Source organism: Artemia franciscana, chromosome 18, assembly GCF_032884065.1.
Source record: "Artemia franciscana chromosome 18, ASM3288406v1, whole genome shotgun sequence".
NCBI classification, from domain to species: Eukaryota; Metazoa; Arthropoda; class Branchiopoda; order Anostraca; family Artemiidae; genus Artemia; species Artemia franciscana.
The window spans coordinates 21238138-21251650 of NC_088880.1; the positions used below are offsets into that span (position 1 = coordinate 21238138).

Sequence of the window (13513 nt, forward strand, 5' to 3'; positions counted from 1 at the left end):
TATAATCTTATTAGTTATGATTCATCGGACTAGTCGGGAATGGTACCTCCGCTCCCGCAATTTGAAGGCGCCGCTCTACCCTTTCGGCTATGGTGATATTTTTGTATATTTATCAATGTGAGAACTTTAATATCAAGCTTGAACCTTTCGAGCCAGCCGTCAAATCTAGTCTTTAATATGGGTTGTTTTTTTTTTTAGACAGGAATAGCGCTAGAATACAAAAGTTAATATTAGGCAACGTATTTTTGGGCTCAAACAACAACTGAATTATACTTAAAAGGAAAAAGTAGAGAGTCAAAATTGGAAATTTATAGCATTATAACTTTCTGAACAGAATTTTTGAATTTTTTTAAAAATAGCCTTTAGTTTTATCAAGGCTATTCAAAAAAAAAAATGGATTTTTAACTGAGAACTTTTATTGCAAGTGTTTTATTGTTTTTATTTTTTCTTTGCTGAAGACGGCCCTTAGATACAGGGCCGAAATATTGAAATAGGTTTTGTTGGTTCACTGTCTTGGGAAAAAAGTCCTCATTATTCTCTCTTTTGTTGTTGTAATAGCAATGGAAATTTTTTTTGCATATTTCTAATCAGATATTATAACTGAGACGAAAAAATTAAAGTATTTACCGACATTTTATGTTGGTATTTTATGTCGGCCCAAAATCATGAGTTTCAATCGTCAGCAAAAGGGATCCGACTGTTTTTAATTTAGAGGTGGGGAAATAACATCAAATTGACTTTTAGCTGGTATTCCTTTCAATGCTTTTCTTTTTTGCATTTCAATGCTAAGCATTGAGCAACTCTGCTTTTGGTCTTTCAAAATACAAGACGCCTTAAACCTATAAAATTGAGTTTATTTGTGATTATATAGTAACAATTTGCTGCCGTTTTTATTTTTAAATTTATTTATTTATGATTTATAATGTTGTTTTTTAGGACAAACTTGAAAATATACTGTAAAAAGGGACATTTTTCCCGTTTAAAATATTCCCTTTATCAGTGGAACGTATATTACAACCTTCAGATAGCCTGAGATCGAAACAAATAAAAGTGGGTTTATTTGTGATTATATTGCAACAATTCGTTATGCGTTTTTAACTTTGGCAAAAATTTATTGTCATTTGTGTTTTAACCTTTTGCGTTTTTTTTTTATATTATTTATGATTTCTAATGTTTGCTTTTAAGCAAAACTCGAAAATATACTGTAGAAAGGAACATTTTTCTAGTTTAAAGCAATTTTTTTTTGTGTAGAACAAATAATAAACTTTCAGATATCCTGGGATCGAAAAAAATAAAATGCAGTTTGCTTCAACTTTGCGTCCAACCCCCCCTGCATCTTAAAAATATTATAGCACCATTTTTAACTTTTCAAATATAATGCTAAAATAAAATAAAATCTATTTTTATTATAATGCAAATTTGACATACAAGCCTCAAAGTTTCAATATTTCGGGCCCTTTGAAATACAAGACTATAAGTAATAAAAGCCTTTGTTTAAAAAAAAAATGCATCCGAGTTTTTTGACTCATCTTTGGTTGAAAACTGTCTTGCTAAAGGGATTCTGATAAAAAAAGGAAAAAAAGAAAAAAAATTCAGAGATGCTTGTTTTTAAAAGCCTCCTTATCCTCCTCATATCCTCCCTTTACTACCACTAATAGAGACTTCAATACCAAAATCTAAAAGGCAGACATTCCCTACTTACGTAATCATGTAAATATAATGATTGTAAATGTGTTAAATACTTTTTTTACGATTAGGCTAATTTGTGATTTCTCTTGTTTCATATTAAACAAACTCAAAAATATACTCAAGCATGGGACACTCCTCAGGTTACAAATAGTTTAGTTTAAATTGTATGTATATTGAACTTTTATATAGGCTGTGATCAAAAATATACTCAAGCAAGGGACACTCCTCAGGTTACAAATAGTTTAGTTTAAATTGTATGTATATTGAACTTTTATATAGGCTGTGATTAAAATAAATAAAAACAATTCATTTCCACTCCCCCCTCCCTCGGCATGTCGAAACCTTACAACGTTATTTTTGTCTTTTTAAATATAATACTAGAATAAAATGAAATTCATTTTCATTGGAATACGAGTTTGACACTTTCAGCCTCAAATTTAGGTGTCGTTTCTTATTGCTTTATCTTCTGTGTTTTTAGTTGGAGTCTAGGAATTAATTTCAGTGTGATTTTTCAAACACACAAGCATGTATGTTACATTGTCCGAACGTACTTGTACTGGATTTCACTAATAAAAAATAAAAAGTGGACATCGTAGATCTAAATTCCTAGCAAAAAGGTGTTTATTGACATTGAACACTAGTTTTGACGGATATCCACTATTCTCTGTCCCTTTGCTGGCAAATTATCATGGATGAAGCGATGAAAAAAGCGTCTAACTATTGAAAAATGACCTGTTTATCCTTTAGTTTAGGTTTCGTTCCTCAAAAACTTACCTCCTAATCAAAAAATTCAAATAAAGCCTTTTCAAACAAACACAAGCACGGCCGAAATTCCTTAGCTCGCGCACACAGAGAAATGTTAGCCGGGAATGGTGGTTTCCAACTTTGAAAATAAGCATTTTTTCAGTATTTAGTCGCACTAGTGATAGAGAAAAGTGGAGAAGAATTGAAAATGTCTGGAATTGAAGCTGAAGTGGCAAAGGCATCTGTAGAATCCCAGAGCATGGCTTCACCATCCAAGAAGGAAAAGAAAGCAAAGGCTCCAAAACGAGCTGATGCTGCAAAACCTAAAGGGGATGAAAAGGTCAAGGCACCAGGAAACCACCCAAAATATACGGAAATGATCACAAAATCCTTTGCTGACCTGAAAGAACGTGGGGGACCTAGCCGTCAGGCCATTCTCAAATATATAAAGGGCAATCTCCAGGTTGGCAATGATACCAAAGTTGTGAATATGCATCTTAAGCAAGCTTTGAAGCGTTGCCTTGCAAATAGAATTGTTATAATCCCAAAGGTACTGGCGTAACTGGTTCCTCCAAGCTTGCAAAGCCTGTCAAGGCCGAAAATTCCAAGGCTGTAAAGCCTGCCGAGCCCACAGCTAAGAAAACCTTAGACAAGAAAACAGCCAAACCTACTGCAGTTAAAAAGTCAACTTCAGCCAAAAACGATACCAAGCCTATGGCTGGTAGCAAAAAAACCTGTAAGGGTTTTCAAGAAACCCACTGTGGCCAAAAAAGCAGTAGCAGCAAAGAAATCGACACCAAAGAAGGGGCTGTCAGTCAAGAAAGCTCCCGCCAAGACAGTGGCATCTAAAAAGTCAGTAGCCAAGAGACCAGCAAAAAAGTAATGTGTGCAATAAGTTATCCTGCAGTATCAAACAGCCCTTTCCAGGAAACTTTCTGTTCAAAAAGTTATAGTGCTATAAATTTCCAATTTTGACTCTCTACTTTTCCCTTTCAAGTATAATTCAGCTGTTGTTTGAGCCCAAAAATACGTTGCATAATATTTACTTTTGTATTCTAGCGCTATTGCTGTCTAAAAAAAAACACATATTAAAGACTAGATTTGACGGCTGGCTCGTAAGGTTCAAGCTTGATATTAACGTGCTCACATTGATAAATATACAAATATATCGCCATAGCCGAATGGGCAGAGCGGCGCCTTCAAATTGCGGGAGCGGAGGTACCATTCCCGACTAGTCTGAGCGAGGCTGATGAATCCTAACTAATAAGATTGTATCAATCAAAAATAATAAGAGATTAAAAATAACAAAGTGTAAATCGTGAGAGTTGAGGTGTCATTCCAACTAGAATTACAAATACTAGTACTATTTTACAGTAAAACAACAAAAATATAAACAGTTTGGCTTAATTTTCTTTTTTGAAATCTTCGACAAAAAAGAAATGGTTTAATACAAAAAGTTTAGACTCTAAAAATGACTGTTGTTGTCGGTTTTGTTTTCTTATTTAACCATACAACACATGAATCGCAATATTTACATAAACAAAAAAGAAGAGCCACAGATTACCTAGAAATGACTCACTAGGCCTCTGAGCAGAAATTTTTCGCCCAGGTACAGAGGTTCCCTGAATATACGTTAGAATATAGGATACAAAAAGTTTAGACTCCAAAAATGACTGTTGTTGGTATTTTTTCTTATTTAACAATACAACACATGAATCGCAATCTTTGCGAAACAAAAAATAAGAACCACAGATTAACTAGAGATGACTCGCTAGGCCTCTGAGCAGAAATTGTTTGCCCAGGTAGAGTGGCTCCGTGAATATACGTTAGAATATACGATACAAAAAGTTTAGACTCTAAACATGACTGTTGTTGTTGGTATTGTTTTCTTATTTAACAATACAACACATGAATCGCAATCTTTACAAAAACAAAAAAAAGAACCACAGATTAGCTAGAAATGACTCGATAGGTCTCTGAGCAGAAATTTTTCGCCCAGGTAGAGCGGTTACCTAAATATACGTTAGAATATATGATACAAAAAGTTTCGACTCTAAAAATGACTGTTGTTGTTGGTATTTTTTTCTTATTTAACAATACAATATATGAATCGCAATCTTTGCAAAAACAAAAAAGAAGAGCCACAGTTTACCTAGAAATGACTCGCTAGGCCTCTGAGCCGAAATTGTTCACCCAGGTAGAGCAGTTCCGTGAATATACGATAGAATATACGATACAAAAAGTTTAGACTCTAAAAATGACTGTTGTTGTTGGTATTGTTTTCATATTTAACAATACAACACATGAATCGCAATCTTTGCAAAAACAAAAAAGAAGAACCACAGATTACCTAGAAATGACTCGCTAGGCCTCTGAGCAGAAATTGTTCGCCCAGGTAGAGCGGTTTCCTGAATATAGGTTATAAGATAGAAGATAGAATACGTTAGAAGTGTTTGATTAAAGTCAGTTGTTTTCGTGGCGCTCTTGAAGGAGCAAGTACATTGGTGTTATTGATGCTACTGAAAGACAAAAGTAGTTGAACTGTACAATGAAGTTGAGGCACGAAAACATTTGAAGGGACTTTGAGCATGGACCAATCAAAGACTAACTTTAAAGTTAGTTTTTGATCTAAGACAATTGCTTAGGCGGCGCTATTGAAGTAACAATTAGACTTTTGCTATAGATGCGATTGAAAGACCGAGGCAATTTGAACTTTACAATGGAATTAGGCCTGTAAAGCCTGTAAAGGCCAAAAATTCCTAGGCTTTGAAACTTTGTTAATTGTAACAAAATAGTTTAGCCTCAAATATATATTTATATTTTGTTGGGGTATAATTTAAGCTTTTTTAAGGAAAATATCTCCCCTGCCTCCGGTAAATTCGTGTACTTTGTTTCTAGATAAATGTGAAAGTTTTCCTTTTCACATTCAGTATCCTTAATTTCATGGCTTTTTCCATTCCGGCAGTGGTTAGAGGCTATAGAGTGATTCAATGAATTTGTAGCCCTGAAAAGGGCTGTTGGTTAATTTAGGGTAGGTTTTCGAGCTAAAATCAGATTCATTTAGGCCTTTGCCAGTTGTTAAGTCTTCTTTGGTAGAAGGACTGCTTGAATATTGGGCAAAACTCCTCCTTGGGCAATGGCAACCCCCGACAATAGCTTGTTCAGTTCTTCATCGTTTCTAATGGCTAGCTGAAGGTGACGAGGAATGATACGAGTTTTTTTGTTATCTTGTGCAGCATTACCAGGAAGCTTATCAGTACTCCATCACCGCTGCAAGGTAAACGGGTGCCCCTGCATCCTGGATTAAGTGACACACCCCTTTTCAAAGTAAATAATAATTTCTTTCGTAGAACAATACTCATTACCTATAGAACTTTATCATTTAACATCTCTTTCCATTTATAGATATCTTTGGAATCGGAAGATGAAAGATCTGGTCCTAATAGCACTGGCAACATTGACTCAGATAGTCAGCTAGTACATACGACAGTCCCTAGAGATGCAAAGAAAGCAAAGCAGTCTTATAAACAGTCATATCGAAAAGAGTGGCCAAGTGTACCTGAATTGAAAGCCTGGTTGTCCCAAAACGAAGCGAAAACAGAAGCCTATTGTCTGTACTGTGACACTGATATCAAAGTTGACTTTGGAAAGACAGCTCTTGTTAATCATGAAAAAACCCAGAAGCACAAAGATAATGAAGTTCGCTGGCTGGCCAGTATGAAAGGCCAGCTAAAAATCTCTTCAAGTTTGTCGGGGAGCTCATTTGTTCATCAGGTTGAAGAAGTTGAAACAAAACTTGTCAGCTTTATTATTCAAAACAACCTTCCCTTCAGCATCTCAGAAAATTTGGTGTCCCTTGTAAAATCCTTACCTGGGGCAGGACAAGCAGTGCAGTATATACAGTTGGGGAAACAGAAAGCTACGAACTGTATCAGGCAAGGTTTTGGTCCTTTCTTTAAGGACCTTATTGTAGAGAAACTCAAAACGTCACAACTCTCCATCATCATTGACGAGACAACCGATCAGAGCACAAAAAAACATTTGGCAGTGTGTGTATCCTTTTGCAACGAAAACCTTGAAACACAGATAGACGTCTTAAATGTCACTGAGTGTGCCAATGGTACTGCAATTACTCTGTTTCAGAAAATGGAAGAGAGTATTTCCAAATTGACTATTGCGGGTCTTCCCAACTGGATTGGGTACTGCAGTGACACCACCAATTTGATGTTTGGTATCCATCGACCAGTGGTATCCATGATCCAGGACAAGTATCCTTGGGTGATCCCAGTAAAATGCACCGGTCATCTCTGCCATTTATCTGCGAGTAATGCCTGTAAAAAGATGTTTGCAGGACCATCTACAATCATTTCAACCAGAGTGCAATAAGAACCGAAGGTTTTAAGGAATTCCAGGAGTTCTGCAATACAAAGATTCACAAGCTCTTGGCACCTAGTCAGACAACGTGGAACAGATCGTGGTACAGTGGAATGCACTTTGGCTGTACTTTACAAGTCTAGCAGCATATGACCCGACACTTGCTAACGAAGTTGTTCTGGAAACAGTGTCCAATCCACTGATGAAAGTTCTTTTCTTGTTTGCCGAATACGCACTTGGGCTGATCACTGACTATAATAAGACCTTTCCGACCAAAGAGCCTCTTATATTCAAACTCAAAATGGAAACGGAAGGGTAGCTTCGTACTTTCGCTTCTTCTTTCATATTATCCAATCATATAAAGGGATCTGATATAATATGTTTGGATGTAAACACTGCAATTGGATGCTTGCCAATTAAGGATATCTATATTTGCTTTGAAGCAACTACAATTCTTCGGGAGTATGTCGAAGAAAGGAACCTTACATACGAGGACTCTAATGTCCAAATTATTCTCAGAACAGCAAAGGAGTTGTACCAGGAGCTTATTAATCAAATGCAGATTAGATTCGATTTTTCAGCACCTATATTTAAGCACCTGGTCATGCTTGAACCATGTAGGGCTGCAAACATGGAACCACCTACGCTACTACCTTTCTTCCACTTTTACAGCAGTCCAGACTGGAACAAGAAGAGAATAGAGAGTGAGCGGAGGAACATCAGTACACTATAAATTCCGTTTAATCTACTAGAAAGTCCTTTGCTTTTTTGGCAGAAAATTTTGTCAATGAAAACGCTTTGTGGGTCACTGAGATTTAAGAACCTTCAGAAGGTAGTGATGTATATTCTTTCTTTTCCGTTTTCTAATGTTGTGGTGGAAAGGTTGTTCAGCTCTCTAAAAAACATCAAGACAGACAATAGAAACTCTGTCAGCTGAATCTTTAGGTGTATGTATGCAATCTCAGAGTGGCTTCAAGAGGATTGGACCATCAGTGGTGGATAATTCTCATTTGCGGAAGGGACTTAAAATGGTAAAAGCCAGTGCAACTTCTGAAGAGTGTAGGGGAATGCCTATTATGAAACATTAGTCTGATAATTTATTTTTATTATCTTAGTTGGAAGTTTATAGTAGCTGTGTTCCTTAGTAATGACCGAACTAGCTGATGATGCTCTGTTTTTTCCTATATATGTTTTTTTATTCGCTTGTGACTTCTTTAACCCATTTTCGGGCTCCGTGGCTAGTTTTTCCTAGTTTTTTAGCTAGGCATTCAGCATATTAGTTTGTTCTAACGCTGCTTTTGGTCTTTTAAAATACAAGACGCCATAAACCTATAAAGTTGAGTTTATTTGTGATTAAATAGTAACAATTTGTTGGCGTTTTTTAAATTTATTTTTTTATGATTTATAATGTTGTTTTTTTAAGCAAAACTAAAAAATATACTGAAGAAAGTGACATTTTTCCCGTTTAAAACAATTCCTTTATCAGTGGAACGTATATTAAAACTTTCAGATAGCCTGAGATCGAAACAAATAAAAGTGGGTTTATTTGTGATTATATAGCAACAATTCGTTATGCGTTTTTTACTTTGGCAACAAAATTTTTCCATTTGTGTTTTAACCTTTTGCGTTTTTTATTTTATTTTTGATTTCTATTGTTTGTTTTTAAGCAAAACTTGAAAATATACTGTAGAAAGGAACATTTTTCCAGTTTAAAGCAATTCCTTTTTTGTGTAGAACGAATATTAAACTTTCAGATATCCTGGGATCAAAACAAATAAAATACAGTTTGCTTCAAATTTGCGTCCAACCCCCCCCCCCCCCCCCTGCATCTCAAAAATATTATAACACCATTTTTTTCTTTTCAAATATAATGCTAAAATAAAGTAAAATTTATTTTTATTAGAATGCAAATTTGACATACAAGCCTCAAAGTTTCAATATTTTGGGGCATTGAAATACAAGACTATAAGTGATAAAATCCTTTGTTTCGAAAAAAAAAATGCATCTGAGTTTTTTGACTCATCTTTCGTTGAAAACTGTTGTGCTAAAGGGATTCTGATAAAAAAAAAAGGGAAATAAGAAAAGAAATTCAGAGATGCTTGTTTTTAAAAGCCTTCTTTTCCTCCTCATATCCTCCCTGTACTACCACTAATAGAGACTTCAATACCAAAATCTAAAAGCCAGACATTCCTTACTTACTTATTCATATAAATATAATGATTGTAAATGTGTCAAATACTTTTTTTTACGATTAGGCTAATTTTTGATTTCTATTGTTTGATATTAAACAAACCCAAAAATATACCCTAACAAGGGACACTCCTCAGTTAACAAATAGTTTAGTTTTTAAGTGGTACGTATATTGAACTTTTATATAGGCTTTGATTAAAACAAATAAAAACAATTCATTTTCACTCCCCCCTCCCTCGGCATCTCGAAACCTTACATAATAATTCTTGTCTTTTCAAATATAATACTAGAATAAAATGAAATTAATTTTCATTGGAATACGAGTTTGACAGTTTCAGCCTCAAATTTAGATGTCGTTTCTTATTGCTTTATCTTCTGTGTATTTAGTTGGAGTCACGGAATTAATTTCAGTGTGATTTTGCAAACAAACATGCATGTATGTTACATTGTCTGAAAAGACTTGTACTGGATTTCACTAATAAAAAATAAAAAGTGGACATCATGGATCTAAATTCCTAGCAAAAAGGTGTTTATTGACATTGAACACTAGTTTTGACTGATTTCCACTATTCTCTGCCCCTTTGCTGGCAAATTACCATGGACGAAGCAAGGAAAAAAATGTCAAACTATAGAAAAATCACCTGTCTATCCTTTAGTTTAGGTTTCGTTCCTCTAAAGCTTACCTCCTAATCAAATATTCGAATAAAGCCTTTTCAAACAAACACAAGCACGGCCGAAATTCCTTAGCTCGCGCATACAGAGAAATGTTAACTAGGGTAAGGGGGTTTCCAACTTTGAAAATAAGCATGTATTCAGTATTTAGTCGCACTAGTGACAGAGAAAAGTAGAGAAGAGTTGAAAATGTCTGAAATTGAAGCTGAAGTGGCAATCGCATCTGTAGAATCCCAGAGCATGGCTTCACCAGCCAAGAAGGAAAAGAAAGCAAAGGCTCCAAAGCCACCTAAGGCTGCAAAACCTAAAGGGGATAAAAAGGTCAAGGCACCAGGAAACCACCCAAAATACACGGAAATGATCACCAAATCCATTGCTGACCTGAAAGAACATGGGGGACCTAGCCGTCAGGCTATTCTCAAATACATAATGGGCAACTTCTAGGTTGGCAATAATGCCAAAGTTGTGAATATGCATCTTAAGCAAGCTTTGAAGCGTTGCCTTGCAAATAAAATTGCTATAAATCTCAAAGGTACAGGCGTAACTGGTTCTTTCAAGCTTGCAAAGCCTGTCAAGGCCGAAAATTCCAAGACTGTAAAGCCTCCCAAGCCCACAGTGAAGAAAACCTTAGTCAAGAAAACAGCCAAACCTACTGCAGTTAAAAAGTCAACTTCAGCCAAAAAGGCAACCCAGCCAATGGCTGGTAGCAAAAAACTTGTAAAGGTTTCAAGAAACCCACTGTTGCCAAAAAAGTAGTAGCAGCAAAGAAATCGACACCCAAGAAGGGGCGGTCAGTCAAGAAAGCTCCCGCCAAGAAAGTGGCATCTAAAAAGTCAGTAGCTAAGAAACCAGCTAAAAAGTAATGTGTGCAATAAGTGATCCTGCAGTATCAAGCAACCCTTTTCAGGGCTATCAAAGCAAATACTCGAAACTTTCTCTTCAGAAAGCTATAATGCTATAAATTTCCAATTTTGACTCCCTACTTTTCCCTTTCAAGTATAATTCAGCTGTTGTTTGAGCCCAAAAATACGTTGCATAATATTTAATTTTGTATTTTAAGACTATTGCTGTCTAAAAAAAAACAACCCCTTATTAAAGACTAGATTTGACGGCTGGCTCGTAAGGTTCAAGCATGATATTAAAGTGCTCACATTGATAAATATACAAATATATCACACTAGCCGAATGGGTAGAGCGGCGCCTTCAAATTGAGGGAGCGGAGGTACCATTCCCGACTAGTCTGAACGAGGCTGATGAATCATAACTAATAAGATTATATCAATCAAAAATAATAACAGATAAAAAATAACAAAGTGTAAATCGATCGAGTTGAGGTGTCATTCCAACTAGACTTATAAATACTAACACTATTCTACAGTAAAACAACACAAATATAAATAGTTTCGTTTAATTTCTTTTTTTCAAATCTTCGACAAAAAAGAAAAGGTTTGATACAAAAAGTTTAGACCCTAAAAATGACAGATGTTGTTGGTATTATTTTCTTCTTTAACAATACAACATATGAATCGCAATCTTTTCAAAAACAAAAAGAAGAACCACAGATTACCTAGAAATGACTCGCTAGGCCTCTGAGCAGAAATTGTTCACCCAGGTAGAGCGGTTCCGAGAATATACGTTAAAATGTACGATACAAAAAGTTTAGACTCTAAAAATGACTGTTGCTGTTGGTATTGTTAAGTTATTTAACAATACAACACATGAATCGCAATCTTTGCAAAAACAAAAAAGAAGAGCCACAGATTACCTAGAAATAACTCGCTAGGCCTCTGAGCAGAAATGGTTTGCCCAGGTAGAGCGGTTCCCTGAATATACGTTAGAATATACGATACAAAAAGTTTAGACTCTAAAAATGACTGTTGTTGTTGTTATTTTTGTCTTATTTAAAAATACAACATATGAATCGCAATCATTGCAAGAACAAAAAAGAAGAACCATAGATTACCTAGAAATTACTCGCTAGGCCTCTGAGCAGAAATTATTCACCCAGGTAGAGCGGTTCCCTGAATAAACGTTAGAAGATAGAAGATAGAATTCGTTAGAAGTCTTTGAATAAAGTCAGTTGTTTTCGCGGCACTCTTGAAGGAACAAGTACATTGGTGTTATTAATGCTACTGAAAGACAAAAGTAGTTGAACTGTACAATGAAGTTAAGGCCGAAAACATTTGAAGGGACTTTGAACATAGACCAATCAAAAACTAAGTTTAAAGTTATTTTTTAAACTAAGACAATTGCTTAGGTGGCGCAACAAGTATACTCTTGCTATAGATGCGATTGAAAGGCCAAGGCAATTTGAACTATACAATGGAGTTGGGCCTGACAACATATGAAGAGGATTTGGACATGGACAGATCAAAGACTAATTTTAAAGTAAGTCTTTGATTTAAGTCAGCTATTTATGCGGCGCTATTGAAGGAACAAGCAGAATTGTGGTGTAGATGCTATTGAAAGACAAAGGCATTTGAACTGTCCAATGGAGTTGAGCCCGAAAAAATATGAAGACGATTTGGACATAAATACACTGTTCAAAAAGCTTTTATCATAAGTTGCTGGTAAAGTGCCCCCAATGGAATATATTGAATGACACGCAATCTTTTTGGAAATCAGAAATGAGTGTGAGTCCACTGTTGTTTTGACTTAGCTGATGAGCCAATAAATAAAGTTAAAAATTGTGATTTGTGACAAATTTGAAAAGTGACATTATAAGCCCCCAGTATACTTGAACGATCAAGGCGATGCCCCATGTACTGAAGAATCAATTCCGGTATAGGAGAAATCATTTAAAACTGTATGTTTCTTGGTGGCTTTCAACTTGATTTAATTGCCGGAATGGTCAGCTAAAATATCTTGGGGGCTTATGATGTCACTTTGGTTACAATTTTTGACTTAATTTATTGGCTTAGATAAATATGAGTCAAGTGTTGGCATTTATTTATTACCGATAGATGGAAATTAAAGAGATGTCCAACTTAGTCTCTTCCGTTTTTCTTTTTTCTTATAAAAGATATAATCAGCTTGACTCTACTAGAATAAGTAAACGAGTTTGTTACCAAGAATACTATTTTACTTTGAAAAAAAACATTGTAACATTTGATATATATATATATATATATATATATATATATATATATATATATATATATATATGTATATATATATATATATATAAAAGATGCCAACAGCATCCAGTGTTCCCAGGCAGTCACCTATCCAAGTACTGACCGGGCCCGACGTTGTGTGATTTCCAGGATCTGACGAGACTGGGTACTTTCAACGTGGTATGGCCGTTAGCTGAGAAATTTTGTAACAAAATGATTGTTGGTCTACAAACTGAAAAGAAATAAAATGCTTAGTTTTAGTCATGAAGCAAGGTTACTAGTAGACAAATATTTTAAAATGATCAAACTAAGTTTATTAATTCTTTTTCTTAAAACAAACCTTTATTCCTTCTGAAAAAATGACAAGCCCCCCAAAATGTTTCTACCTTAGAGATGACTACTGTATGGCTTCCTAGGCTAGTTTAGATCAGTCGAATTAAGGGGTCTTTGAAACTTTATTAATTGTAACATGATAGTTTAGCCTCAAATATATATTTACATTTTGTTGGGGTATAATTTAAGGATTTGCAAGGAAAATATCTCCCCAGCCTCCGGTAAATTCGTGTCCTTTGTTACCAGATAAATGTGAAAGTTTTCCTTTTCACATTAGCATCCTTAATTTCATAGCTTTTTCCATTCCGGGAGTGGTTAGATACTATAGAGTGATTCAATGAATTTGTAGCCCTGAAAAGGGCTGTTGGTTAATTTAGGATAGGTCTTGGCGCTAA

At 35.2% G+C, this 13513-nt stretch overlaps 1 pseudogene; it reads right to left on the reverse strand.

Annotated features, from left to right (window-relative positions):
* Nucleotides 1–12860: 12860 nt before the first annotated feature.
* Nucleotides 12861–12979, reverse strand: LOC136039012 (5S ribosomal RNA; annotated as a pseudogene).
* Between the last annotated feature and the right edge of the window lie 534 nt (nt 12980–13513).